Below are 15,259 nucleotides of genomic sequence, written 5' to 3'. Positions count from 1 at the left end.
GTTTTTTAAAGGAGTTGTCTTTTGTTGTGGAGGAATAAAATACTTTGAAATGACACAGCTAACCCCCACCCAGTCAATTTTGGGTGATCTTAAATACTTGGACAATATGTCAACAATGTCAGTCTATGTTGGAGAGATGTTGGTGTGTATGTTTTTCTAAATTAAATTTCTATAACATATTGAACTGTGAGGGTATTGAAAACTCAAACACAACAGTATGAAGAGAAACAAACTTGTAATACCCATAAGTATTTACATGGGGGATAAATCCAAATTAATGGAAGAACTCAAATACAGCTGTGAGCTATTTTAGTGTCCAGACGAATGCTGGCATGAATGCTTTTCTCTGCTTGCTGCTCAGGGAGGGAAATGCCTTGAGGCAATCTCTTAAATGTCCCATTCCTCCACTGGTTGCAATCATCTCCCCAGAGCCCCGGAGCAGAGAGCAACTTCCAGTTCCAGTCCAAGTGTGTCACCCTGCAAATGACCAATGGGGAAACAGCAGCTACAACAACATGATGGATGAAAATACAGCAGCAGACAATGTACAGAAACCTGTAGTCCACATTTATGAACAGCCCTGTGTCCTTTGACAGCAGGATTACCATAGAATGAACACTCCCAGAAGAAAAAGAATCATTCGTTTCTTTTAAATAAGACTCACCACTCTCTACCAACATATTTGGGCAGTGCAGTGTGAGCTTTAATGTCAATGCATTATAAACTGTTACACTGTATTATCTTAATAATGACAGTAATCAAAGTGCGTTTGAAGCGGCTCAGAGCCCTCTTCATTCAATGTAGCAGGGACTAAGTCACACTTTTACGAGCAATTGAAGCAATAGTACAGAGAGTGTGAAAATGATTTAAAATCCTAAGATTAGCCTAGAGATCAAATGAGAGAGACTGAAAAAGAATAGCAGGTTCTTGTGTTGCACACAAGCTTTAAATAGCCCAAAATAATTTGCATAAAGATTTCAAGTAAGTTTACTCTCTGGTTTGTTTTGTTGGCTGCAAAAAAAAAATACTTTTCTTTATTAGATATTCACTTTAATAAACTTTCAACTTTGTCTGCACTATGTGGACCACAATAAACAATTTTGAATGGATCACTGAAAGAATGAATGATTTGGCCTGGAAATCTACTGTAGTATTCGGATCAAACATTGTTGTCCTTCATGATTATGCCCCTACAAAGAGAGTCACATAAAGATTTTCTAAATTATGGAGCTTTCTGAAAAAATAACCAAAGTGTCCACATAATGACCTTGCAAAAGTTTCCTATGCAAATAGCAAGTTAAGATCTAATTGAGTTTTCTTCCTGAAATACTGTTCCTGACTATGGTATTGGATGATGTTGTAGTGTGGATACTAACCACATTAAGTACTTTTAATTTAATTTAATTTAGCTTTTAAAACAACTCATACAATTTAAATGATAAACATTCATTATACCAAATAATAAAGACATTTCAAACAAATTTTAGGCACATCTCATTTGCGGTTATAACCGTACTTATATATAAACTTTCAGCAGACATTCACATTCTGATGTTCTCATAAATGTATCTCTGGGTCTGACATACAGTATATTTGTAAGTGTCCATACATTTGTAATGAGCTACTGTATATCACAATAATGCTATGTTCAATAAACCTGACAACCAACATAAGGGTGGCTACAAGATTCTTAGACAAAGCGTTTAAACATATGGTTCTTTTGAAATATTCTGAGTGTTTTGAAGACTTACATAAAGCAGTGAAGCATGAACAGCTGACAACAGAAACCAAAATTTATTTTCTCAATGTTCTTCTATGAACATTTTATTTGCTCATTATTATTTTTCCCCTATAATTAAAATGAAAGGACTTTCTGCCGACAATCCTATAGTATTTAGACTTTTCTTTAAACATATTTAAGAAACAGTGCATTTAGGCATAGTTTTAAGAACACAATGCATTTTTAAATGTTGCACTTGAAAAACAAACAGTTGTAATCATGGCTCTGTCACGGTCGTAATCCCTCCGGCTCTTTCACATTTTAGTTGATTATGTGCACCTGCCTCCAATCCTGCCCCTCCTTATTTAAGCCGGACGCTGTCGTTACTCCAGGCTCTGCATTGGAAGATGGACTCCCGGAGGCCCGCCTACCACCAAGTCGCCCTAGGTCCATGGCTTGAGGGCATAGGCCTCCTATTGGCATCCTTACCCAGCTGAATCTGGGGCTCGGAGCGCCTGGCCTTGTCATCCTGTTTTTCTTTCCCCGTCCCTGTACAGGATCCCGTTTTAACTCTGTTTTGTCTTCGTCTCAGATGGATCAACCGGATTTGGATCTTGGACTTCGCCCCGGATTTCCCCCCTGGACTCCTTGGACTTTTCTGCCTTGGCTACACCCCCCCATCCCCAAGCACCAGTTCACTGTCGTCACGCCCCCCTGTTTGTCAACCTGCCCTGATCCTTGTCGTCTCCTCCCCGTTGTCCCTTTCCACTTACCGTACTTCTGGATTATACTGCCTGCATGGGGTCCAGAACTATGCAACGTAACAGGCTCTGAGTAAAACAGGCTGTGAAACTTTGTTCTTTATTATCAAAGTTCAGCTATTTCTTTATTTCATAAATACTGAAAAAAAATAAATGAATAATTAGTAAATTAAGTATTGCATAACTTAAAAAGTCTTCTTCATATACCGCAGGCTTTCTAAAAACATATAATTGATACCTTAAAATCACAGTCATAAATTCTTTCTGGTATCAATGTCAATTGAGTTGGAAATTCATCTAATTTAATTTATTTTTAGTAACACTCTTGAGCATAGTTGTATCTCTATAACAAATTTTAGAAACATATTTTTAGCAACTTTAAGAAACCTTAGTTATCTTCAAAAATATGTTTTATATTGTGAACAAACAGATGTCTGAACTGCGGTAATGATTATGACGTAAAACTCATAAAAAGCCAATGAAAATCCTGTTGAAGTAAACTACATGTTGTACAGACAATTAAACTCTATGAATTATTCATTTCCAGCTCCTAGAACTGCTTATTGAAGGTTTTAAAAACAGCTGTATTATTTCTTTAGCAATTTAATATGAGTAAAGCACAAGGGACAATATATTAGCATTAAGCAATTTTGTGAAAAAGAACTGTTGAATGTCTAACTACTGTTGTATATTCAAAATACTATGTTTAGACATTAAGATGTTAAGATGACTTGAATATTTTAACATATACAGTAACTTTGGTAAAATGGAATAATGTCAGATGACTTTTTGAAAAATTATATTGTTTTTAAAATTTAACGGGGAAATGCTGTCCCAATTTCTCACGTGGGTTATTACATCTTGGTAACAAAATATTGTACATTCATTCATTATTGAAAAAAATTACAAATTTAAAATTAAGTACAAGTACAAGTTTTCACTTTGTGAAAGTACTGTAAGTTGCCATGTTGAAGCAACTCGCATTTCCATTCAAGTTCCCACGGATTGCCATGTGATGCAGCCCTTCATGTTCGCTAGTCTCTGTAATGAATAATGTAATAATGTCATCATGATGTATGAGCATATAAATACAGCTTGTGCAGCAGACATTTCACCACGGGAATGTTACAATGTGATCTGCATACAGAGTCAACAAGTAAGTACTGCAGTATTTGTTAACAAAACCTTCTCAAAATCAAAAGCAATATTATTGGAATTAAAAGAGATGTATTCACAAGCCAGCTTGTTTACAATATCATAGGTCTGCACAAGTCACCATCCAATGCTGATTCTTTCTAACCCTAAAATATGAAAATAGTGTTGCATTTCCCATTTAAACCCCAACTACATACAGAGGAAACACAGACTGAAAAACTTCACATGTACATTTTCCAGAGATACACTATGGACATGACAGTGCTTTAGTTAAATTTCAGAGGAGAAAAAAGAAAAAGAACAAAATCTGGACAAACATACTTAGTCAAGAAATATGAAACAACATATCATCTGAGGAACTTCATCAACAGCAGTGTTCCAACCTGCCCACACAGTAAAAGTGGCTGGGTACAGCCACAGCATAGACCTTTCTGATAGCAAAATATAATGTAAATGTCCTAAACCAAACACAAGAATAAGAAATAGCAGGCTCCATCCAACTCTTCTTCGATACAGTCATCCCCCTGAAACAATTCACATCAGAGTGAGTTGAGCATAAGACATCAGATGTAACAGAACCTATGGGGATTGGGGCAGAATAGTACCTAATATACTGTATGTGCCAACACAGACCTCACATATTTCCAGAATGCATTAAATCTGGGCCAATCCCGAAACATAAATAAATAAGTGCCGATTGCCCTGGGAGTACAAAAGTGATGGGTATGATCTGTTCATGAACTCTCCTAAGTGGTGTTGTTTAGACCAAGGAGAATATACAGAAAGAGACAAAATCTGTCACTAAACTATTGTTATGCCATATTAGTAATAGAGCATGTGAAGTGTTACCCATTTGGAAAAAATGTGAAATTGCTTCCAAATCAAAAAGGTATTTGCAATTACACCCTCAACAATACAATTTAATGCTTTAGAGGGGAGAAGGAAAAATATTGCAATTCATAGGAATAAAGTATGTTATCCTCTGTGGGTCATCAAGTACCTGGGCTAAACAACAATTTAACAGTCCTCAGTAATAGGCACAATAATACAACTGTTCCCTGTTCTAAGTATTTTCTTCCTTGTCCTGATTCCTTTACTCATTAGCCTAAGTCTTGTTTTTGTTTATTGTTACCTTTTAGTTTCTTGCACATTCGTTGTTTTTTGTTTGTTTTTTCCTCCTTGGATTGCTTACATAATTTTGGACTTTGACCTGTTTCAAGACTTTGGTTGCAGATTGTGTTTTATTTGTTGTCTCCCTGGAATACCACCCTGGCCTTGGATGTTGGCCTGTTTCAGACTTCAGTTGTGGATTGTGTTTTATTTTTTTCATTTGGACTTTCTTTGTCTGTTGGAATCTGCACAGGGCCTACTTCTTGTTTGTCTAAACTGTCTATACAGCCATTAAACCAGAGAAAGGTTATGTCACAGAATGCCAACAGTTGGAGGAGGAACAGGATGTGATTCAAAACAGTGAATGAGGGAAATCCAAGGCCAGGGCCTGAATGGTGAGTGGGAGTCCAAAGCCAGAAGGAGACGTCTAGAATCCAGGTCCAGGAACACATTCCAATAGTCAGAGTCAAATATCAGGGGCTGAGAACACCAAACTGAAGAAAACCAATCCAGGAAGCGACTAGCAGACAAAACCCAAGAACAATAATAAGGCAAACAATGAACAGGGAAATAAACAGGAGTAGGAGACGAAAGCAGGAACCAGGGAAGAAAGTACCGAAGGCTAGAACTAGAGCTCAGGGTAAAGGCAACAATACTGCGTGGTGAGCTAGGGCCACTAGGCAAGCCTGGATTGAGTACTGATGTTTGCTTGGTCTGCACCTCTGCTGTGCAGTTGGAGTAGACAGTAGAGGTTGGGGTGCCCCCTGGTGGCAAGATGGTGTAACCGTAACACTTAGGGGGACTGGCTAACAAATACTGTATATATAGGGATAAAAAGTTCTGAACCTGAAGAGATGGTTGCTCTTTCTTCCTCCCATGAGAACCTTGACACAAGATGGACAGAACAAGGGAAACGGCTTTCTGTGAGACCATTGGAGGAGATCCAGGAACTACAGACCAAAATAGACATTAGAACAGGTTCTGTACTGGGATTTTGTTTTTCCTGGGACCAAAGAATGAGGCTGGGAGAGCCAATACTGAACAGAGTAGAACAGAGTGCAGCCTGCAGGGGCTCTTTTAATATAGCCCAGACATTACAGAGACTAGGGAAACTGGACTGGGCGGCATTCTTCTTCTTTATGACTGTTCTTCGCTGCACTAACAGAGGCTTTTGTAGAAGAATGTTTATTTTCTTGTATATATAGGTGTAATCATGCTGAATAGGGTAATAAGGACTAATAGTTCCATTTCCCCTTTCCTCGTTACTTAAATGGACTGTTGATCCTCTGGAATCAAGCATTCCCCTTGCATTTACCTTTGATGTCGTGGATGCTGAGTTATTGAGTAGTGATGAATGTTGAGATCTTTAGAAAATTAAATGAACCATAAGCAATACTAGTGTATGTTGTATGCACTGTTGATCCTGGGAGGTAAACAGAACCTGTTGCAGGGGAAAAAGGTCCTAACATCCTCTATAATTGCTAGATGGCATAGTTGTGCACAAAGCAAGAATAAGTTTTGTTTTTAGTCACCTATATGTGACAGTTACTGTACATCAGAGGAGTTATAAGAAAGAGGAAACGGCATTGCACATGCAGGGAGCTGGTTGTTTTCTTTGGAACTTCTGAGGCTAAAGAGCCACTTAATCAAGCTGGCAAGAAAACTTGTCTCCTAGACTGAAGAAGGAGTCACAAGTAGTGGGTGAACTACAACGTGTTCAAAACCAAAACACGGAGGTGCTCATAAATATTCCCACTCCAATCTTTCAAAAGCCTTCTCAACATCCACTTTGAGCACACCCACAACAGAAGGAAAACGGTCAGCTACATGTACAGTATAATATGAACCAGTAAATGCAAATTGTCAGACAAGCTAGTCTTCCTTTTTTTCTCATAAATCTTTATGTTAAAATTTAAAAGGCATAGTGAACAGAACCTAGAGCACTTCATAGCATCCTTACATTTCTTTAATAGAAGAGATTTCTGGTCCATTGGAAATGATCCAATGTCTAGAGGATGATTAATAGAGATCTGTATACTTTTGATCTGGATGTTGAATACACTCGTTTCTTCTGCCATGCAGCCTCATTAATGCTCTAAAAAATAAAATTATTTACCCCTGGATGCTTACCTTCCTGTCTTGTTCACTGTTCCAGATGGCAAAGTCTCTTCTGAGATTTGTAATGCTTAGATATAAATAATATCATCTGTCATTAAATTGGATGACTTCCTTATTTCTGGTAGTTTTACTTCCCTGGTGCTAACAATGTAGTTAGTTGCGCTTAGACCAAAATGCTAGGAAAGCCTTATTGTGAGGCACAAGACCAACATGTTCTACCTATTTAATATTTTCTACATTGGAATTGAAATAATTTATTATAGTTAAAGTCTATTATATGAAAGGCAACAACATTAGTAATGGGTCACATCATGATAGAATATGTTCCACATACCCTAAAAGCACAGATATGCTTCTGTATATGGCTCATTTATCATAAAACTGAATTATCCTTTGCCTTTCTGTACATTCCCAATTGTTTATCTACTATTATTTTTATACAGTATATAACAGATAGTAGTAGCAATTGAATGTTTCAGTATGTTATAGTACTTTGATTACTCAGTTGCAAGATGTTAGCAAAAACAACAAAATTGCTTAAAAACCTCACTATTAACATAGCTATTGATACTGTATACAGTACAGTAGTAAATGCAACTACAGTACGTATATCAATTTCAGAGAATCTATTGTTCCACTTTATGTGTCTTTTGTCTTTGTAGATATCGAAGACTTCATGTGTTACAAGTATTCTAGGAATTAGCTGGTTATGAAAATAGAAGATGAAGGAGGAGAAATAATTCCATTTGAATAGTTCCTTTCATTCCTAAATCACTTTACATTTAGGAAGGGACCTACAGTACTTTATTCATCACTGAAGTGCATCTGGGCAATGTGTGGCAGTCATTCCCACACCAGCAGCCCAACTACACAACAATAATATACAACTAGTGCTGTACTTACTGTTTGGCCAGCATATTTAGGTAGTCAAAAAAACATAGTAAATGTATGGGCCTATGATTTCCAGAAAATTGTATTTCAAAGTTCAAGTAAGTCTCAGTGATACCTGGTTTAACCAAGATGGTGAAATTCAGACTTGCATTTGATCTCTGGTCTTTGTTTTGCACCTTTAAAAATTGTAGAGTTATTTATCGACTGAATATTCTGCTGCCAATATACATTTCTAAAAGTATAAAAAAATAACAAAACAAAATATCAAAAGGTTAAACTGAGAGACTAAATCAATAACAGAGCTTCCTGAAGCAATTCCTAACTTGCCAATGAAAAGGTCATTGTTGTCACACTGGTATGGTGACACAACACTCAGAACTGCCAAACAATACCATTTGACATGCAGGTCCATGAAAATGCAGATGCTGTAAAATAGTTAATACTCCTCGTGAGCCAAAATACTAACTGATGTGGAAATGAGAATAACCCAAAGTAGGTATTGCAAAATTCTTTTCAAATGCGGATTATATATAAAACAAATTTAAAGATATTAAATTAAAATATTAAAACTGTGAGCTTTGGCTGTATTTAATCTCTTGATGTTGCTATGTGATTTCATGCATTGAGTACACTTAAGTCTGGGATGTCACTTACTGTACAATGTTATAATTATACAGATTAGAATTTCTCCTATTATTATTTTTATTTGACTTGATAAAATTCAAAAGTATTTCATTGTAACACTGTGTGCGTGTTTAAAATAAAAACATTCCCCCCCTCTCATTTTCTTCAATTTCTTCATTCTTTTGATTTCATTCTTTCAGACTCCTCACTGAAATCAATAATAGCGCTGAATAGTCACATTAAGGTTCAGTCTATATTAAGACACAAAACTGGGTTTTGTGTAAGAAAAGTTCAGATTGCAAAGGTCAGTGACCTAATGTGTTGCTGAGAAAGCGTACTAAGAACATGAAATGGACAGAGCTGAGATTTTTTTTATTAAAACAAGCTCATTCAAAATTTACCTAACAACAACCAAACCTGTCTGTGAAATGTAATTAGATTTTTAGACGTGGTAATCATTGATGATTACAGTAACATAATACTTAATAAAATCTGGCTATACCATATACACTACTGTAAGTCAACGGCTATTCCTTAAATTGATTCCTAGTCATCCCCCTGAATTTACTATTGAGCAAATAGATTCAAATCACTTATTTAAAAAGAATGCACACATCAACCAACAATTCATTATACAGAAAAATAACTGAAGTTTCTTATGACAATGGCATACATATGATACACCCACAGAGAATTCTAAGTTCTCATGTGACTTCAAAGCTCATCATTATCACTAGTGTATTCAGTATTGCTGAATGTGGTATTGCCGACTTAAAGCAAATCACTAGTTTGGAAGATTGTGTAGCATAAAAGGTTGGCTCAGCATCTTTAGGACAATGGATCAATGCCTTCTAACTTTAAATCAATAGATTGTTGTATTCTGCTAATTTGCACTAACTTTGATTTCATTAACAAAAAAAAACATTTTCATAGAAATGTTTTTGATAATAGCTTCATAGACATCATGGTTAAAACAGAAACAAAATATGTACATAAAATATATATTAATCCTAAAATTATTTTATCATTGTGATTTTGTTATTTTTTAAAGTGTGCAATTTATTTATTAATGAGTAGAAATACACAACCATTCTTTAATGAAGAAAAGTGGGTTAAATATCACAGGCCATTCATATTTCTAAAATGAAACTCTTCCTTCAGGTACTGTACCTGCAAGAATCAATGGTCAGGAAAACAGTACTGTATACCATATGTGTGTGTGTGTTTGAAAGAGTAAAAGCAATTCTAAGTACACAATGAGATCAATGTTGAAGAAGAAAATTGCAATGTAATGGGAAATGTACTGTTCACTATTTGTTTTTACAGCTATTCTAATGATCCAATTGTTAATTTGAAATTTTGTAGTTAATGTAAAAATATTTTTTGTTGTGAAATTATAATGCCAAAAGAAAAAGAAAACACTGTTCAGACCATGTTTCTTAGAGTTGTATGATTTTTTGTAGTATGCATATTCAAATTTTAATTTAGTTTTTTATGGAGTTGACAGGGCTCCTGCTATTCTGCTACAGGAGGTCAGCGGATTGAGTATTTATAAAAATGACCTTGTAAAAGTCTGTCACAAATCAGCGAGCCCAGTAATTGTTCTTTGTATTCCTAATCCTAGAGCAGAACTAATCACTAATTTTGTATCTGTTGGACAGCTCAAGAAGCAAGGCAGTGCTGAAATTGATTTTCGATAGTTCTCTTTTTTTATCTGTGCTATGAGTGACAGGGCAGCAGCAATTCCTATTATAATCAATATTTCATTTGGAGTAAGCTTACAGAAAACAATATAATTGACAAAACAATAAATATTTTTTAAAGCACAGTCTTAAAAAAAGCCATTTGTCACAAATGAACCAACTCAATAATATGAAGGTTTAACTGGGAACCAAAGGCAAGTAACAATGCCTTTCAAATTAAATTAGAATGAGATGACTCTTCAAAATTTGATAACTATCCACAATATTAAGAAAATGTGATTATCATTATTATTGTTATTATTATTTGTTCACATTACTTCCACCCATCCATCTATCCATTTTCTAACCGCTTTATTCAAGATATGGTCACTAGGGAGTCAGAGCCTATACTGGCAAGCAATGGGTGCAAGTGATGTGCCCCATGTGCACAAGTGCCCCAGACAAAATGCCAGTTTGTCATAGGGCACATGTGGCCAAAACTGAATCTAAGGTGCCCGGTGCTAGGAGGCAGGAGTGCTCCCACTGTGCTGCCCATCCCACATTACTTTTATTTAACAAAGAATACAATGCATATTAGGGAGGCATGGTGGTGCAGTGGTTAACATACAGTAGCTGCATTGCAGAGCAGGGGTCCTGAGTTTAATTCTAGTCATGGTATGCTACTGTATCTGCATGGTGTTTGTAAGTTGTCCCCATGTTCGCATGGGTGTCTGGGTGCACTTGTTTCTTTCCGTAGTCCAAAACCAAATTAGTAGGTTAACTGGCTTCAGAGGAAAATCGGCCCTGGTGTAAGTGTGTGCACACTTCAAGTTCAAGTTTATTGTCATTATACTCATACACAGGTATATGGTATAACGAAATGCTGTTTAGTTAGCTCTCAGACGGTAAGCAGTACAAACAAACAACAATACAATTGTATAAGAAAAGAGACAGAGACAATAGGCAATGTGCAAAACAACAACAGGAAAAGGGTAATGTGCAAAACAACATCAGTTGTGAAAAATCATACATCAACAGAATGAAATAAAGGATAGAATATTATGGGGAGTGAACTTCTTGACATGTGAGGTAGAGGTAGATTTCAATGTGTGTTTGAGTTTTGATAAAGAGAGAAGGCAAAGTAAGGGTTTAAATCGTGGGTGAGAGAGGCTGGGAGTTTAATAGTTTGATCGTGCGGGGGTAAAAACTGTGAGTCTGAGTCTGGTAGTCCAGGTCTGGATGCTCCGGTACCATTTTCCAGATGGTAGAGGGTCAAACAGTCTGTAGCTGGGGTGTGTGGGGTATTTAATGATGCTTAGAGGTTTCCTCAAGCACCATCTATCATAAATGTCCTGGATGGATGGGAGAGCAACCCCAGTGATGGACTGGGCAGTTTTCACCACCCACTGTAGGGCTTTGTGGTCAGCAATACTGCAGTTGCCATACCACACTATGATGCAGCCTGTCAGTATGCTTTCTGTAGTGCATCTGTAAAAGTCAGTGAGGATCTGGGGACATATCTTAGCCTTCTTCAACCGTCTTAGGAAGTACAGGCACTGTTGCGCTTTCTTAATCAGACAAGTGGCGTGTGAGGTCCTTGGTGATATGGACACCAAGGAATTTTGAAGTTACTGACCCTTTCCACTTCAGTCCCGTAGATGTGGATGTGCTGTGGTGTCACTTGTGTCTGCATGTACCCTGCAATGGACAGGTGAATGGATGTGTCCTGCCTTGTGCCAGTTGCTTCCCAGAATAAGCACTGGCTCCCCCTGTAACCCTTCATTAAATAAAGTGGTTAGAAAATAGATGGATGGAATGCATATTAATGTTTAATTACTCATTTGGATCTGACTGTGTAGAATTCCCTTTGCCAAGTAATATGAGCTAAAACTGATAGGACTGTGGTTGTTTGTTCTGCTTCACCACAAAACCTCTGCATGCATTGCTCTGTACAATACCTGCACCCTGTAGCAAGCAATGAAACTACTGTATGTGGATTCTCGGTTACATAGTTCTGACTATTCTTTTGTTCTTAATTGAGACTGCAGATACTGTACAGGTATATCGTGCTGGGAAACAAATTTGATTTGGATACCAGAAAACATTTCATGGTCAAGGGTCATTCCTCTTAAAACTCTGTTGTCAAGTTGCTTTATGTGATTTGTTTCAAACAAAAAACTAAATTTTACCTGCCCTAAATATAAAGTTCCAGACCATGAGAGAAGTGTAGTATCCCCATGAGTCTCCTGCCAACATCAGCAAATGTAGCATTTATTAAGTATTTCCTCAAGTGATGCTATCATACGGACAAAATCCACATTTCATTTTCTGTATGTCTCCATCAGATATTTTGTTTTGTTCTATTTTTACTATGGTTTTTGATGATGATCAGTAGTCATATACAGTATATTATCATTGAACTGCAAGTGTTTGAACAGTGATTCCCTATTTAATTTCTAATTTATCATTCAGATGAACAGCATATCAATAAATTTGTCACCAAAAGAGCACATGTATGTGAAAATTCTAGGAGAAATTATTTTAGAATTTACAGAATAGCTGTAGGTCCTTTTTCCAGGCAGATACTGTAAATTGGAATCTGCTTAATATTTGCAGTTATAATTTTGTGTTACTTTGGTCTGTTTCTGGTAATCTTAAAAATCTAAATCATTGTGTATTATGTATTGCCTTTGTGTGTCTATTTTATTTCTATTTTTATTTTGCAAATCTTTTAATTAACTGCTCAGTTGGTTGTTTTTGATTCAAGTACCACAAACACTCTCATAATTTTGTTGTACCTAAACTAGAGTGAGGATAACAACAAGGTTGATTTTTTGGCAGTCTAAATTCTTCTGTGATTAAATAAACACTCATAAACACCCACAATGATCCTCCAAATAATCATAATTATAATTTGAATTTCAAATTTGTCATTAATTAATTTTAAAGCATTATTGTTTTTGAGGCACCACTTAAACCGTTCAGTTCACTGGAAAAAACAAGAACTTGCCATTTAGATTTAGCTAGTTTGACAGAATATGCAGAACAAATAGATTTTGAGTTTTGAGAAGCCTTTACCCACAATAACCCTGTCTGCTCTGGTTTGTACTTTTCTCTACCCTGCTTACAAGAGCAGTAGGGTAGGCAAAGGTACCACTGATTAGCTCCTTTCCTTAGTGATGAAACTCAGCTCTTAGTGATTAGCTTGCCTGTCGGGATATAAAATGATGAAGCAAGCTCTTTGTTTTTTGTTTAAAATGTTTGTGAGTTATTAAAGTGAGAAAAAAAGGGATTTTTAAATATCGTGGCTATTGGCAAAAGATGTAAAGCAAAGCTTACCCATTCAACTACGTATAAATGTACTGTAGGTAGGGCTCCAAATGTGGATCTTAGTTTTGTTTGCGTGCGTCAGGTAGTATCCAGAAATGACACACCTGTTAGAAGTGTGTAGAGAAATAACCATGAGGAGTTTTTCTCCCTATGCTTAAAAGACACAACTAGAAGACCCCAGTGGTGACTGGTCATCCCAAGCTGTCACACTAGAAAACATTATTTTGAACACATTTTGGTTTGTTTCCACTGAAAGGATAGGATCAGACTTGAGCTTTTAAAGCAAGGTTTTTCTTAGACACTGCTAATATGATGTCATTCCGCAGATTTGCATCACTTTGTGGTATCCCTGGCTTCTCATTCATTGTTACCTATCATCTTTTAAAATGGGGAATATAGAGAAATTGATCTTGGTGATTGAAATTGATTTAAGAAAGGGAAAGTGTCTCTGGAGCCTGTCTTTTTGAATGATGAGTTACCCTTTCCTAATTTTCTTCAAGAAAGAACTTTCAAATTTCTTTGCACACTATGAAAAGAATGAGCTAGAAGCTAATATTGTCCCCTGGTGATTTTCTAAATACACATATATACAGGTGCAGCCATCTAGAATTCGTGCCAGCAGAAAGCACAATACACTTCTATCTGGCATTCCACCTTCAGTCCTTCACTGCTCAGAACCCATTGGTACAGTAGGTGTTACAACTTGTTGTTAGATGTTTTTTAAACTTTAGATTTATTTAATCTGTTTTTTAATAATAAAGTCTACTAATGATATTTCCTGAAATAATACATTTTAAGTTGTATAAAATATAAAATACATAGCCCAGCTACCATTTTAAAGTTGTAAACTGGCTGTCGATTTTGTTTCTGAAAAGGGGATTACTGGATTCATTAAATCGAAAGCTCTCATATTGGACCACTATGAATGGTACTTTGAAGTACATTACTGTAACATTAATGTACTGGAAGCTTCCATTTTTATATCTTGTTAAAATAGATCTCAAAGGGGAAATTTTGGTAGCTGAAAATAAAAATAACCAAAGTATAATGTTTTCAAAAATTATTAACCATATGAATTTATTAGTTTTATTTTCAGACACATTAATCATATACTGTAGCTGGTAGTAGTAGCTGAAAATAAAAAAAATGGTACTGGTAGTAGTAGCTGAAAATAAAAAATATGTTACTGTACAAATCAGTATTCCACCTTCTTCATAAACATTTTTCTTTTCTAAGTTCTTTAACTTGTTTACTTCCTATCATTATTTTTGGAAAGTTTTGACATGCTCGTTTTAACTACATTTCCCTTGAACACTTGCAAGGTTCAAAATTGTAAACAACTAACAACATACAATATGATTGAACAAATAAGTTATAAAAGTACTTATAAAACACCAATGCTGGACAGGGCCTGCAGTATCCAAGGAAGCAGTATTTGTAAGAGTTGTAGTTTCTGCAGGCAGTGGAAAGACTGGGTCATCTAGATTTATGCTTTATGGTTTATTTTTGGAAACTGAAAAAACAAAAATTAATGTTTTCTTCATAAACTTTTATGTTGGTACAGGACACACATACAGCTGGTGGGGAAATATGTTAGTTCTAAGATATATAAGTAATTTTATTCGGTATATACTGAAATATCCATAATCATAATTACAAAATAAGTTTAACTTTATTAAGTTATTAAATAATTGTATTTCTGGATGCCTTAAGAAATTGACTATAGGAACTTGGAACTTCTTCCTGTTGAAGAGGGTATGATATGAAGAGAACATCTCACAGATTGGTCAGCCAAGGAATGAATACTCCAACTGCACCTTCATTTGTCCAGGATGTTGAGTGATGGAGGCCCAAATGTAAAACTGTTT

The 15,259-nt window shown here is 35.9% G+C and overlaps 1 pseudogene; it reads right to left on the bottom strand.

Moving 5' to 3' along the window:
* Window positions 1-287: 287 nt before the first annotated feature.
* LOC148835217 (uncharacterized) overlaps window positions 288-15,259 on the bottom strand; it is a 40,607-nt pseudogene continuing 25,635 nt past the window's right edge.

The sequence above is a fragment of the Atractosteus spatula genome, chromosome 5, assembly GCF_055471065.1.
Source record: "Atractosteus spatula isolate fAtrSpa1 chromosome 5, fAtrSpa1.hap1, whole genome shotgun sequence".
NCBI lineage: Eukaryota > Metazoa > Chordata > Actinopteri > Semionotiformes > Lepisosteidae > Atractosteus > Atractosteus spatula.
The sequence above is the reverse complement of the archived record's forward strand: the minus strand, read 5'-3'. Positions and strand labels throughout refer to the sequence as shown.